Raw genomic sequence first — 14,471 nt, forward strand, 5'->3', positions numbered from 1 at the left:
AGATGGTTTTACACAGGGGCAGTGTGTGGATGAGAAATAGGTCGAGGATGAGGATAGACCCTTGGTCGGACTCCAGAGCGATGGGGGTGGGAAGATTAACCATTGCAGGAAATTCTCTGGCTACAACTGAAGAGGCAAAAGTGGGTCAAGCGATAGCAGTCCCACTCACTGGACAACAGAGAAGAGTTGGAGGAGGAGGTTAGTGTGGTTGGGCATGTCACAGGCTGCAGAGAGGTTGCTTCTCTCTCCACAGATGTTGCCTGACCTGAGTATTCCCAGCATTTTCTGAATATCAGATTTCCAGCATTCACAGTAGGAGTGTGCACTTTAGGGAAGTGAAGACTATGGGGTAATTTGATGGAAATTAGAAAATAACAACAGTTTGTGTTCATGACTTCATGTGGACAAATTATTTCAATTGCATAGGTTAGGGGGGACCAAGGGTCATATTTACAAGTTGTGGAAGGGCAGAACTACAGATTCATCAATCATTACAATTAGCAAGGCAGATCAACAAGGACATTTTTAAAAAATCAAACATAACTGGGGTCCATTTTTTGGGGAATAGAACTGAAAAGCAGAGAAGTTATGTTGAATTATATAGAATCTTGGTTAGACCATACTTGGAGAGCTGTGCACAGTTCTGATCTCCAGACTGAAAAAGGACATAAAGGGACTGGAGAGGGTGCAAAAAAAACATTGATAGGGATGATAGTGAGAATTGAGAGATTGTAACTATCAGGAAAGGCTGAACAGGCTGACACACTTTTCCCTAGAAAACAGAAGGCTGAGGGGTGACATAATTTTATAAGTTGGCATTTTAAAGATTTCTGTTAATAATTTGGGGGGGAGTAAATGGAGAGAAGATGTTTCCACTTGTGTGGGGGAGTCCAAAACTAGGGGTCAGAAATATAAGATGGTCAATAATAAATCCAATGAAGAATTCAGGAGAAACTTCTTCACCAAGAGAATGATTAGAATATGGAACTTGCTACCACAGGAAATGGTTGAGGTAAATAGTTTTGATGAATTTGATGGGAAACCAGGTAAGTACATGAGGGAGAAAGGAATAGAAGGATCTGCTGATAGGGTGAGATAAAATAGGTAGGGAGAAAGCTCATGTGGAGCATAAGCACCGGTAGAAAACAGATGGGCCAGATGCTCTGTTTCTGTGTTTTAAAAACTAGACCAAAACAAAAAATGCTGCAAATATTCAGCAGGTCAGGCAGCATCTGTGGAGAGAAACAGAGTTAACATTTCAACTCGAGATGACCTTTCATCAGAAACTAGACTGGATGTTGGTCAGCTTTTCCTTTTGTTGGAGAACATCCACCATTTTCACCAGCACCACCCTGTCCGCTCGCACTGGCTCAGCCCAACCCACTCTCACCAGCACTAGACACCAGATCGGACCAGCAATGTCCCCTCCTTCTGTCGCCTGCAGCACCCCCTACTGCTCTCAGCAGCAACCCCCCGACCCCGCTATCACTATCACTGCCCCCGGCACTCAGTGCCCCTGCCCTGTTCACTACGCACTCTCACCACCACCTGCTCTCACGGCCCCTGCCTCCCCACCCCCAACCGCCGCTGACCCCCCCATGTCAGACTCACTACCTGAGGAACAGAATCACTCCCTCAGCACTGGCTTGATCTCACCTCCCACTCTTCCCTTTGCCCCTCTCTCCTGTGCATATGCTGATCGCTGCCTTGGATGCTGTATCTTCCTCTTCTGACCTGCTGTTAAACACATCCGAGGCTACACATCCCACACTGATGTTGTCAGTTTGAAAGTCTCCGAGGGTGAAGAATGTTATTCCCACACTAGAAATCTCTGTCAAACATTTACCAGGGGAACTGAGACAGCAGCTGCAATAAGTGAGGTTTTATTCAGATGGGACAATGACAAGTTTAAATCCCCACCTGATCTGCTGCTCAAAGTCGCCTCCGTTTCACCGGTCAGTTTCCCAAACTTCAGGAAACTCATGTTACTCCAGAAATATTTGGATTGGCTGTGAGAGACGTCAATCAGAGAGCCCCACCCACTCTGCCCATTCCCTCCTCTTCCTGTTCCACAGCTGCTTCACTTCCTGTAGGGACTCAAAACCAACTCAGGAGATGGTGAGTGAACGAACACAATTTATAATAATTACATCACATAATATCCACACTAATCTTCAGGCAGCCTGACTATCCTGTGGGGAATCAGCTGTGGAAATGCCCCTTATGCTGTGTGAGAACATCCAGCTGAGAGAGCTGTTTACTCGGTGCTTTGTGCTGAACTGTTTGCCTGGAGCTGTGTGTTGGATATTGAGTGTGTTTATTGGAAGCATTTCCCTTCTGATTTACAGGCTGACTTTTGTTGATGGCTCATTACTGAATATGAGAAGGTGAGGTATAATTATCTGGGAGGTGCAGAGTGTCTGAGGATTCTTACTGATTTCCTATTGTTGAGCTCTGTGTGTGTGTGTGTTGGGAGCTGGTTATTATCCTGTGGACTGTGAATGGTCAGTTCTGTCTGTGTGTTGGGATCTGGATGTTTCCTGTCTTTTCAAATCCCTCCAAGACCTCCCACCCTCCTATCTCTGTAACCCCCTCAGAAAATAAAAAAAGACTTGGATTTATATAGAGCCTTTCACGACCACCAGATGTCCCAAAGCGCTTTACAGTGAATGAAGAACTTTTCAAGTTGATCACTGTTGTAATATAGGAAACGTGGCAGCCAATGTGTGCACAACAAGCTCCCACAAACGGCAATGTGATAATGACCAGATAATCTGTTTTTTCGTGGTGTTGATTGAGGGATTAATGTTGGTCAGGACACCAGGGATAACTCCCCTGTTCTTCAAAACAGTGCCATGAGATCTTTTACACCCACCTTAGAGAGAGCAGAAGGGGCCTAGTTTGAGATCTCATCTGAAACACGGCACCTCTGACAGTGCAGCACTGCCACATTCCTTTTGTGCTGTACTATTCTAAGATTCTGTATGATTCTATGAGGGATTCTCCATTACCATCCCTGGCTCTCACTGTCATTTACCTATGTTGGTCGGGAAGAGGGACACTGTGCATAGGAAGAGCTGCAAAGTCCACTCACAGGAGAGACCAGCAACGTCCTGCCTCATCTCATCTGCTGCTGAAACCCTCATTCATACCTTTATAGGCTCTAAACTCAACTATTCCAATGCTCTCTTGGCTGCTCTCACGTCTTGCACTGTAAACTTGAGCTCCTCCAAAACTCCGCTGCCCATGTCCAAACTGAATTTGGGATGTGCAGTCTGAGCGAGTACATTGTATCTAATTTCCCAGGAGAAACCAGAACCCTTCAATCAGCTACACTGAAGAAATATTTTCCTTAGTTTCTAGCACTTCCTGCCCAGTGTGTTTTCTTCAAATAATTTTGGAAAATAAGGGGAGAAATTTCAAAATCTCCATTGAATTAACATTTCTTACGAGTGTTTTTATGTTGAACATATACTCTAAGGGTAAAGCTGATCTTCACCAGCATGACTCGGGATCACTGTGAATTGATAGCCAGTTTTACACTCTGCCCGACTGTCTTTTCCATTGTCCTCACTGTACCTGGGAAGATGGGGGTCTGGGCGGAGGAAAGAAAGTAGCCACATTGTCTGCTCATGGTCACTATGTCCCTGCTGGAAACAGAGGGTGTGTGACAGTCAAGTGAGGAAAAAGAAAGGACTTACATCTGATCCCACACACAGGGGAATAGCAGACTGGCACTCATTGTGGAACAGTCTGTAGCTGAGGAGTCAGCCCCTTCAGCAAAGGAGGAGAGGGAGTTGGAGGAAATCATGTTTCCTTTTCCTGTTTTACAGAAGGATTGCACCGTACTACACCAGAGAATACAGAGAGGATAGACACCACAGATAGATCCTGACCATCACCCAAGGGACAACTGTACAACTGTGGGAAGACATCCAGTCCCTTCACAGCATTGCTCAACACAGAGAAGGTTGGGCAGTGAAACCATCATCTGGAAATTGGTCAGGTCAGGGGAGCTTTAACATATCATCAGATCTCAAACTGGTCAGTGGTGTGGAACCTTCCATCAGAACCAACCTTTCCAAAGGTTCAGCTGTGGACGATCGGTCAGGGTGAGGCTGGGAAGAAGTGTGAGTGGCTCCAAGTGTGGTGAGAGCTTCAATCATTCATTGAGCCTCATGAACCAGGTGAGAGGCTGTTGAAGTGTGACTTGTGTGAGGAGGAGTCCACAGGCTCTTAAGATCTCCTGACACACAAGATGCATCTGTTGTACACCTGTTAAGACAGGGACAGCTACATGGAAGAAAAACCGTTCAAGTGTGAGGTATGCACCCGTGGTTTTTCAAAACTACCGGCGCTGCTGAATCACCGACGCACTCATACTGGGGAGAAGCCGTTCACATGTGAGGTGTGCAACAAGGGCTTTGCACAGTTATCAGCACTGGTGAGACACCGTGGCATTCACACAGGGGAAAAACCGTTCACGTGCGAGGTGTGCAACAAATCCTTCTCGCGGTCATCCAACCTCCGCGCACACCAACGCGTTCACACAGGGGAGAAGCCATTCAAGTGTGAGACGTGTAACAAGGACTTTGCACAGTCTTCGACCCTGGTGAGTCACTGGCGCATTCACACAAGGGAGCAACCATTCACGTGCGAGGTGTGCGGCAAATCATTTTCAGTGTCATCGACCCTCCGCATACACCAACGCATTCACACTGGAGAGAAACCATTTTCCTGTGATGTGTGCGACAAATCATATTCAAAGTCATCGTATCTCCGCACACACCAACGCAGTCATACAGGGGAAAAGCCATTTTTGTGTGATGTGTGCGACAAAGCCTTCTCGAAGTCAGGCGAGCTTCACATGCACCAGCGCACTCACACAGGGGAGAAACCATTCACATGCGTGGAGTGTGAGAAATCATTCTCGCAATCATCGACCCTCCGTGAACATCAACGCATTCACACCCGGGAGAAACTGATCAAGTGTGAGGTGTGTGACAAAGCCTTCACACGGTTATCAAGACTCCTGTGCCATCAGACAATCCACACAGGGGAGAAACCCTTCAAGTGTGAGGTTTGTGATAAAGCTTTTGCAACATCTACGAGGCTCCTGAGACACCAGAGCATTCACACTGGGGAGAAACCCTTCAGGTGTGAGGTTTGTGAAAAGGCTTTCACCCACTCCTTCAATCTCCAGACACACCAGAGGATGCACAAAGGGGAGAAACCGTTCAAGTGTGAGGCGTGTAACAAAGACTTCACAAAGTCATCAAGCCTCATGATTCATCAGAAGGTCCATACTGGAGAGAAAGTCTTCTAGTGTGATGTTTGCGACAAACCTTTTGTGATATTTTCGAGGTTCCTGAGACACCAGAGGATTCTCACAGGGGAGACACCCTTCAGGTGTGAGGTTTGTGAGAAAGCGTTCACCTGATGCAGCAAACTCATGATTCAGAGACGCATTCACACTGGGGAGAAACCATTCATGTCCAAGGTCTGTGCAAATCATTCTGTGTTATTGAGCCTCTGTGTACATCTATGCATTCACACAGGGGAGAAATCATTCATGTCTGAGGTGTGTGACAAATCCTTCACTGTGTCATCGAGCCTCCGCAGACACCAACGCATCCACACAGTGGAGTAACCCTTCAAATGTGAGGTGTGGAATGCAGCTTTTGAGAGGTCTTTAACCCTCCTGGGCGACTCGCACAGGGGCGAAACTCTTCAGGTGCAATATTTGTGACAAGACTGTCATACACTCCTCCAATCTCCTGAAGCACCAGGGGATTTAAACTAGTGAGAAACCATTCAGGTGTGAGGTGGGCGACAAGGCTTTCACGCAGTCAGTGTATCTCCTGGTCCATCAATGCACTCACACAGGGGAGAAGCCCTATCACTGTGAGATCTGTAATAAAGCCTTCATACAGTTGTTGGACCTCCTGGAACATCAGTGAACCCACACGGGAGACAAACCCTTCCAGTGTGACCTGTGCCAGGATTGTTTCACCTACTCCTCCTCTCTCACCATACACCAATGTCTCCACATGGACTTGGAGCCGGGTCACCTGCTTCCGTTACACTGAGAGTTGTCTGTGTTGTTTACCCTCCAGTGTTCACACAGGGGAGCTGTCATTCCAAAGCACTGTCTGTCTCAGCAGTGTCTGTCTCGAACCTCTCCAACCATCAGTCCAATCGTTTCAAGAAGGCCAATTTAACCTTTGACCAGATCACCAAACATCACCAAATGAAGACATCAATATGTATAGAAGCTCCTGCTATGTACAGATGTCACTGTGTCTCTGGGAGGATTTCCTCAGTCTCAGAAAGTAGGCAATTCAGGAGAATGTGTCAGGAATTTTTTGTTATGGACAAGAGGGAAATACCTCAATAGTTTCCACAGTGTGATTTATCTCCCTTCTTGAAGATTGTCACATTCCTGAATTTTGAGGGAGTTCTTTTTCCTCCCAAATCCGGAGGAGGAGTTCATGGAGTCTTGATGTGAGCAGAGGTCCACCAGCTTTGAAGACCTCAGCTGGAATATCATCGGGGCCACAGGCTTTGTTGTTTTTCATCTGTTTGATTGTTTGTTGCAGCTCTCCCATCGATGGTGACTCAACCATGGATTCTACCACAGGCACTGGGGAATAGACTGGAGGGTATCAGCTGCTACTGTGGATTCATGGTTGAGGAGTTGTTCAAAATGTTCTTTCCAGCGTTAACAGATGGCATTATCATTGTTAAGAAGAGAAACACCATCCTGTGAACAAAGGGTATTTTGTCCATTTGATCTCGGTCTATAGATGGCCCTGAAGACTTCAAAATAGATGTCATGTTGATCAGAATATTGTTGGATCTCTCAGGCTTTCTCTTCCCACACATGACATTTATCTTCAAGATTTGTCTTTGGGCGTCAGCCTTGAGCTGTTGAAATGTTGCCTTCTTGAGTTGAGACCTTGGGTTGTTCTGCAGGCAATGAAAGCCGGCTGTTTTTGTTCCAGGAGGTCACATATTTGAGCGTCACGTTCGTCGAGGCAGTCCTGGTAAAATTCTGTGCCACTGAAGCTCGATGTCTTTTACCATCGGAATTGGGAGCCAGACTAAAGCACAGGGATTTTAAAGAAATTTCTGTCTGTAGTATTCTGAGAGAGTTTCCCCTGATGTGAGTGTGTGTGTGTGTTAGTAAAGTGATCCAGCTCTCAGGAGTGGGTATGGGGAAGAATCAGACCCTGCTTTAGTTGGTGATGTGAATTATAGATGGATCCTCTTCAGGTGACGGGTGTTTGACTAATACCATGGGGAATGTTTGTACTCTCCTGTTTGGGAGGACTGCTATCCTGAGTATGGTGAGGGAGTGGAGTTGAGTCTCTACAGACCCGAGTTCCCACAGCCCATCATACCTCGATGTGATAACGGTGTGATATGTCCATCTTACACTCTTCCAAGATTTATTTCATGTTCTGGAAAAGATCTTGAGTTGTTTTCAAATACTTTGTTATTTTGGTTGATTCACACTTTGGCGTAAGCTGAATATTGCGTTGTTGTTTGTCTGCTGTTTATCAATCTTCTGTGTAGATTTATAACTCACAATACATTTGCTTTTTTAATTAACCCAAACACCTGATTTGTCAGCATGGTGTGTTCCTATTCACTGAAACACTCAGGAGCCTACAGTAAGAGTCCTGTACACAATATATTGGTCAATGTCACTGTGGGCTGGCATACTTTCTTCATCAATGGGTTTATAATTTCCAGTTCACAGGAAACATAATGTTTCCCTCAAAAAGAATGGTTTGACCTTATATATCAGCTTTCATAAACTTAGGGCACTGAGAGCACTTTACAGCCAATGAAGTGCTTTTTGAAGTGTGGTCATTCTTGTAATGCAGGAAAAATGGCAGCCAATGTGAGCATGGCAAGCTCGCACAAACAGTAATTTAATAATGCTGAGATTATCTGATTTTGTGATGTTCTGCAGGATCCATATTGGTCAAGACATCAGGGATAACTCCCCTGCTCTTCTGTGATATAATGTCATGGGATCTTTTACATTCAATTGAGAGGGCAGGCCGGGCCTTGGTTTAACTTATCTGAAAGATGGTATCTTTGACAGTGCAGAACTCCCTCAGTACTGCACTGGAGTGTCAGCCTCAGTGCTTGAGTCTCTGGAGTGAGATTTGAACCCAGAACCATCTGACTCGGAGACAAGAGTGCCTATTAAGCCATGACTGACAATAACAATATTCTGTTCCATTGGATTCAGTTTCTAAGGGGTTCAGTCAAGGCTGTGTACAGAATGCTTTTCCCCCTGTCAGTTGACAGCTTGCAAGTTTGATTTGATTTAAATTGGTAATACCTGCAGATGTCAGTCTTTGTGTCTGGGTTCCTGAAGCTGTGGAAGGTGGTAAAGTCCCTGGTGTCAGCTGGAATGGATATTTTAAGGGTTTGTCTTCAATCAGTACTGCTGATTAACCATTCTGCTTTCATTCACTCATGAAAGTTCTATTGTTTAGGCACAGTTCTAACAGTCTGTCAGGAATAAAACTTGAGGAATAACCCACTCTTCCCAGGAAAGCTGAGAGTTAGTTTTAGTGAGGTTTTTGAGCTTGTTTTCAAATCCCTCCATGGCCTCTCCCCTCCCTATCTCTGTAATCTCTTCCACCCCTCAGTACTGCACTGGAGTGTCAGCCACGACTTTTTGTGCTCAGGTCATGGAGTGGGACTTGAACTCACAACCCTATGACTCAGAGAACGAGGTTGTGGGATCAAGTCCCACTCCTGATGGATTATTCCATGAACGTGGATTAAAGTTGTTGTCAGGCTCACACAAATAATTCTTCAGGCTCTGGGCTCCCTGTACAAAGCCCGCCCACCATTTATTGCAACACAAACATGTTATAAAATGAGTGAGGAAATTTTCCTGTAGATGTTTACACACTGCATTGATCATGAAACCAATCAAACCACAATATACCAACCTCAAATAAAACTGCTTCAATTGGTCACACACCATTTTTAAAAATGTTTGTTTTAGTAAAACTCCTTGATAAATGTGCAATAATCACAAGTGCGCAGGTTGCGGTTGAGAGTTTGCACTAGTTTGAGTAAATTTTAACAGTATAATCCAGATGAAATTGACTGTTTCAGGAATTTTAAATACAGGTTATTGAATTTTGACAATCTTTAACTCTGGTTTATTAAACATCACCCAGCAAGCTGGTACCAACCACAGAAATGACCATGGCCCCAGATGGGAATAATGAGAGTAGCAAGTTTCTGCCAATTGCTGGGGGAGAAAGACAGGAGAGAGGGAGGTGGGAGAGCAGAGATAGGAGTTGTGAGAAATGATCAAGGAGGGTGAGGTAGGAAAGAGAGCAAGGAGGTCAGTGGAGAGAAAGGAGAGATAGGATAGCCTGTCTCTCCTGTGCCCATCTCGCCTGTGAATGTACTGATCCCACCACTGCACATCATCGCTGCCTTGGATGCTGTGGGTCTTCCTCTTCTGATCTGCTGTCAAACACATCCGAAGCTACTCATCTTCTACTGATGTTGTCAGTTTGAAAGTCTCCGAGGATGAAGAATGCTATTCTCACACTAGAAATCTCTGACAAATGTTTACCAGGGGGAACTGAGACAGCAGCTGCAATAAGTGAGGTTTTATTCAGATGGGACAATGACAAGTTTAAATCCCCACCTGATCTGCTGCTCAAAGTCGCCTCCGTTTCACCGGTCAGTTTCCCAAACTTCAGGAAACTCATGTTACTCCAGAAATATTTGGATTGGCTGTGAGAGACGTCAATCAGAGAGCCCCACCCACTCTGCCCATTCCCTCCTCTTCCTGTTCCACAGCTGCTTCACTTCCTGTAGGGACTCAAAACCAACTCAGGAGATGGTGAGTGAACGAACACAATTTATAATAATTACATCACATAATATCCACACTAATCTTCAGGCAGCCTGACTATCCTGTGGGGAATCAGCTGTGGAAATGCCCCTTATGCTGTGTGAGAACATCCAGCTGAGAGAGCTGTTTACTCGGTGCTTTGTGCTGAACTGTTTGCCTGGAGCTGTGTGTTGGATATTGAGTGTGTTTATTGGAAGCATTTCCCTTCTGATTTACAGGCTGACTTTTGTTGATGGCTCATTACTGAATATGAGAAGGTGAGGTATAATTATCTGGGAGGTGCAGAGTGTCTGAGGATTCTTACTGATTTCCTATTGTTGAGCTCTGTGTGTGTGTGTTGGGAGCTGGTTATTATCCTGTGGACTGTGAATGGTCAGTTCTGTCTGTGTGTTGGGATCTGGATGTTTTCTATCTTTTTAAATCCCTCTAAGATCTCCCCCCCCCCCCCCCCCCCATTTCTGTCACCTCCTCAGAAAAGAAACAAAAGAAAGGTTCTATATAAATGCAAGACTTTCACAACCACCAGATGTCCCAAAGCACATACAGCTAATGAAGTGCTTTTGAAGTGTGGTCACTGTTGTAATGTAGGAAATGTGGCAGCCAAAATGCGCACAGCAAGCTCCCAAATTTTGTTAACACTCCTGCCAGAGCACCTTGGGACATTGAATTATGTTAAAGGTACTATATAAATGCTAGTTGTTGTTGGTTATTGTTGTTGTTTAAAAAGTCAGAAAGTGACCAGGCATTCAGTAGGAGCAGCATGATTCCCCTCATGGTTCACTACCCTACTGACCCTCCCAGTGAGGGGGCAGACTCATTGTAAATGGGGATCGTGTTATAACCTATAACTGGTAGCAGGGTAGGAATGGCTGCACACTAATTCAAACTCAATGTGTCAAGGAACATTTAAGGATGCACTTTCAGGCTGCAATCCCCCTCCCTGCATGGACAGGGTTGAGGGTAGTTCCTGATCACAGCCCAGATAGACAGGAGGCAGCGGATAGAGAGGCAAGTGGCAGAGAGGGAGTCAATGCTGCTCCTGACATGCCGATCTACTGGTTTGATGATAATTAGGGAATGAGGGCTGTGCCGTTCTGTGAGATTGTGATGGAATACAATCCTGCTGCTGCTGATGGCTCACTGCACCTCATGGATACCCAGTTTTGGGATTTGTCCTTAGTCTACTTCCCTAGTGATGATTAACATGGTGAAGTACTCACTCATCAGTTGGGAGGGGAGTGGTAGTTTTCCTTGAACTTGTTTGACCTGAATCCATGAGACTCCATGGAGTTAATATTGAGATTTCCCCACCTGTCAGTGGGATGGGACATACCCAGGGATGGTGACAGAGGAGTCTGGGATGTTTCCAGATTGATACGATTCAGTGAGTATCACTGCTACTTGATCTCTGGATCAATCTCTGGATTGTTAATCCAGCACCTGAGCAATTCGGCTGTCATACCTGGAGACACATTTATTGAAATATTTTTTAATGCCTTGTTTAAAGATTTTACCTGAAGGCCTCAGCCTTTCCCAACAACCTGGGCTTGGATTTGATAGTTTTGCCCAGTGCTGGGGCTGACAGCTGAATTTGGGATGTGCAGCCTGAGCAAGTGTTATGCCGCGGCTGATGTAAATGCTGACCTGACCAAATCCCAGAGGGAAACTTGAAACAGCTGCCACAACATTTTGCAATTTGTATAGTATGAGGACTGGTTCCGAAATCAGGAAATTATGTCCCCGACTACTTGTGATGATTTTATAGTGAATTAAACATTTATTAAAAGAATAAAGGGAAAAAAAAAACACAATTATACTTAAACACAAGAATGGCTTTACACAGTAAACAGTACTTTAAAACAGTTGCGCAATACCTTAACAACCATCACAGCTAACCTTCCCATGTTCTGTTCAGCAACTATCATTATAGGTTTCAAAATCTATAGAATTCCAGTAATTTTTACCACGCAGTTCCTTTTTTCCGTGATGTGTCCTCTGAGGCTTACAACAACTGGGTCTTCAGGTCTGGCCTTGTTCGCCCTGTCTCTGGAAGTTCTGCTTAGCTATCCTGTTGTCTTCTGGGAGATCTAAGCAGCTACCCCCCCCTCACAAAGGCTTCCGTATTTCTTAAATGCATTCTTTCCATTTTATTTCTCTACTGTCTCAAGCATCTCTTCAGAAATGCTTTCTACCCAGACTTGATGACACTTGTTCTTTACTTTAGCTCTTAGACTTGTAAAAACAAACTTACCCTATCTTTACCTTAATTATACCTTTTACAACCTGTAAATACTCCCCTTTGAACTAAAACAATTTAATTCAATATTACTCCTGTTATTGTTTTATGTAAAACTCTGAAATTCTTTTTGGTTCATTAACATATCAAAGTCACTTCTTACTGTTGGCTTTAGATCCTTGCAGTCACTCTGGCTCTTATTCCAACTACCATATTTACAAACCCCCTATGGTCTGTCTTCCAGTATATAAATATGATAGGGTTATACACAGTAGAAAAAGATTACAATTTCATCTTTTCTTGGCAGCAAGTGCAGTGTACCTAATTTCCCAGGATAAACCAGAACCCTTCAATCAGCTACACTCAAGCAATATTTTCCTTAGCTTCTAGCATTTCCTGCCCAGTGTATTTTCTTCAAATAATTTTTGAAAACAAGGGGAGAAATGTCAAAGTCTTCTTTGAATTAACATTTCTCAAGTATTTTTCATATTAACCAAATGCTCTAAGGGTAAATTGGTCTTCGCCAGTGTGACTCAAAATCAGTAAATTGAAAGCCCGTTTTACACTCCGCCCAACTGTCTTTTCCATTGTCCTCATGATGCCTGGGAAAATGGGGGCTGGGTGGAGAAAAGAAAGTAGCCACGTTGTCTGGTCCTGGTCACTATCCAGTGTCCCTGCTGGAAACAGAGGGTGTGACAGTCAAGTGAGGGAAAAAAAAGACTTGCATCTGATCCCCCACACAGGGGAATAGCAGACTGACACTCACTGTGGAACAGTCTCTAACTGAGGAGCCAGTGCCTTCAGCAAAGGAGGAGAGGGAGTTGGAGGAAATCATGTTTCCTTTTCCTGTTTTACAGAAGGATTGCACTGTATTACACCAGAAAATACAGAGAGGATAGACACCGCAGATAGACCCTGACCATCACCCAAGGAACAACTGCACAACTGTGGAAAGACATCCAGACCCTTCACAGCATTGCTCAACGCAGAGAAGGTTGGGCAGTGAAACAATCATCTGGAAATCGGTCAGGTCAGGGCAGCTTTGGCATATCATCAGATCTGAAACTGGTCAGTGGTGTGGAACCTTCCACCAGAACCAACCTTTCCGAAGGTTCAGCTGTGGGCGATCGGTCAGGGTGAGGCTGGGAAGAAGTGTGAGTGGCTGCAAGTGTGTTGAGAGCTTCAATCATTCATCGAGCCTCATGAACCACTGACTCATTCCTACAGGTGAGAGGCTGTTCAAGTGTGAGGAGGGCTCCACAGGCTCATAAGACCGACTAACACACAAGGTGTATCTTTAACATCTTTATGTTAAGGGCAGCCATATGGAAGATAAACAATTCAAGTGTGAGGTGTATAATAAAGTTTTTGTGACTTTTTCGAGCCTCCTGATACACCAGAGGATTCACATGGGGGAAAAACTTCTCAGGTGTGAGGTCCATGAGGTGGTTTTCATCAATTCCTCCATGCTTTTAAAAAATTAATTCATGGAATGTGGGCTTCGCTGGCTGGGCCTGCATTTGCCCTTGAGAAGGTGGTGAGCTGCCTTCTTGAACCGCTGCAGGGTATGCAGTGTAGGTACACCTGCAGTGCTGTTAGGGTGAGAGTTCCAGGATTTTGATCCAGTGATAGTGAAGGTATGGCAATATATTTCCAAGTCAGGAAGGTGTTGTCTAAGGAGCCTTGGTGAGTTTCTGCAGTGCATCTTGTAGATGATACACACTGCTGCAACTGTGTGTCGGTGGTGGAGGGAGTGAATGTTTGTGGATGGCGTGCCAATCAAGCGGGTTGCTTTGTCCTGGATGGTGTCAAGTTTCTTGAGTGTTGTTGGAGCTGCACTCATCCAGGCAAGTGGAGACTATTCCATTACATTCCTGAATTGTGCCTTGAAGATGATGGACAGGCTTTGGAGAATTCGGAGGTGAGTTACTCGCTGCATGATTCTTACCATCCGACCGCTCTTGTAGCCACAGTATTTATATGGCTCGTTCGGTTCAGTTTTTGGTCAGTGGTGACCCCAGGATGTTGATAGTGGGGATTCAGCAATGGTTGGATTTTGAATGTCAAGGGTCGATGGTTAGATTCTTTGTTGGAGATTGTCATTGACTGGCACTTGTTTGGCATGAATGTTACTTGCCACTTGTCAGCCCAAGCCTGGATGTTGTCCAGGTCTTGCTGCATTTGGATATGGACTACTTCATTATCTGAGGAGTCATGAATGGTGCTGAACATTGTGCAATCATCAGCGAACATACCCACTCTAACCTTATGATGGAAGGAAGGTCATTGATGAAGCAGCTGGAGATGGCTGGGCCTTGGACACTACCC

At 45.0% G+C, this 14,471-nt stretch overlaps 3 protein-coding genes and 1 pseudogene across 10 annotated transcripts in view; 2 read left to right on the top strand and 2 right to left on the bottom strand.

Annotated features, from left to right (window-relative positions):
- LOC144695229 (uncharacterized) overlaps positions 1 to 7,620 on the top strand; it is a 105,690-nt pseudogene extending 98,070 nt beyond the window's left edge. Inside the window, exon 2 of the transcript XR_013579907.1 lies at positions 4,188 to 7,620. The product of XR_013579907.1 is annotated as an uncharacterized LOC144695229 (transcript). The remainder of the gene's footprint in view (positions 1 to 4,187) is intronic.
- The window catches only part of LOC144695212 (uncharacterized), a 303,141-nt gene that overhangs the window by 177,602 nt on the left and 111,068 nt on the right, over positions 1 to 14,471 (top strand). The window lies entirely within an intron of this gene.
- Positions 1 to 14,471, bottom strand: part of LOC144695208 (uncharacterized) — a 267,173-nt gene that overhangs the window by 168,714 nt on the left and 83,988 nt on the right. The gene's annotated exons all lie outside the window — the stretch shown is intronic.
- LOC144695200 (uncharacterized) overlaps positions 1 to 14,471 on the bottom strand; it is a 177,647-nt gene that overhangs the window by 52,282 nt on the left and 110,894 nt on the right. The gene's annotated exons all lie outside the window — the stretch shown is intronic.

The sequence above is a fragment of the Cetorhinus maximus genome, chromosome 21, assembly GCF_964194155.1.
Source record: "Cetorhinus maximus chromosome 21, sCetMax3.hap1.1, whole genome shotgun sequence".
NCBI lineage: Eukaryota > Metazoa > Chordata > Chondrichthyes > Lamniformes > Cetorhinidae > Cetorhinus > Cetorhinus maximus.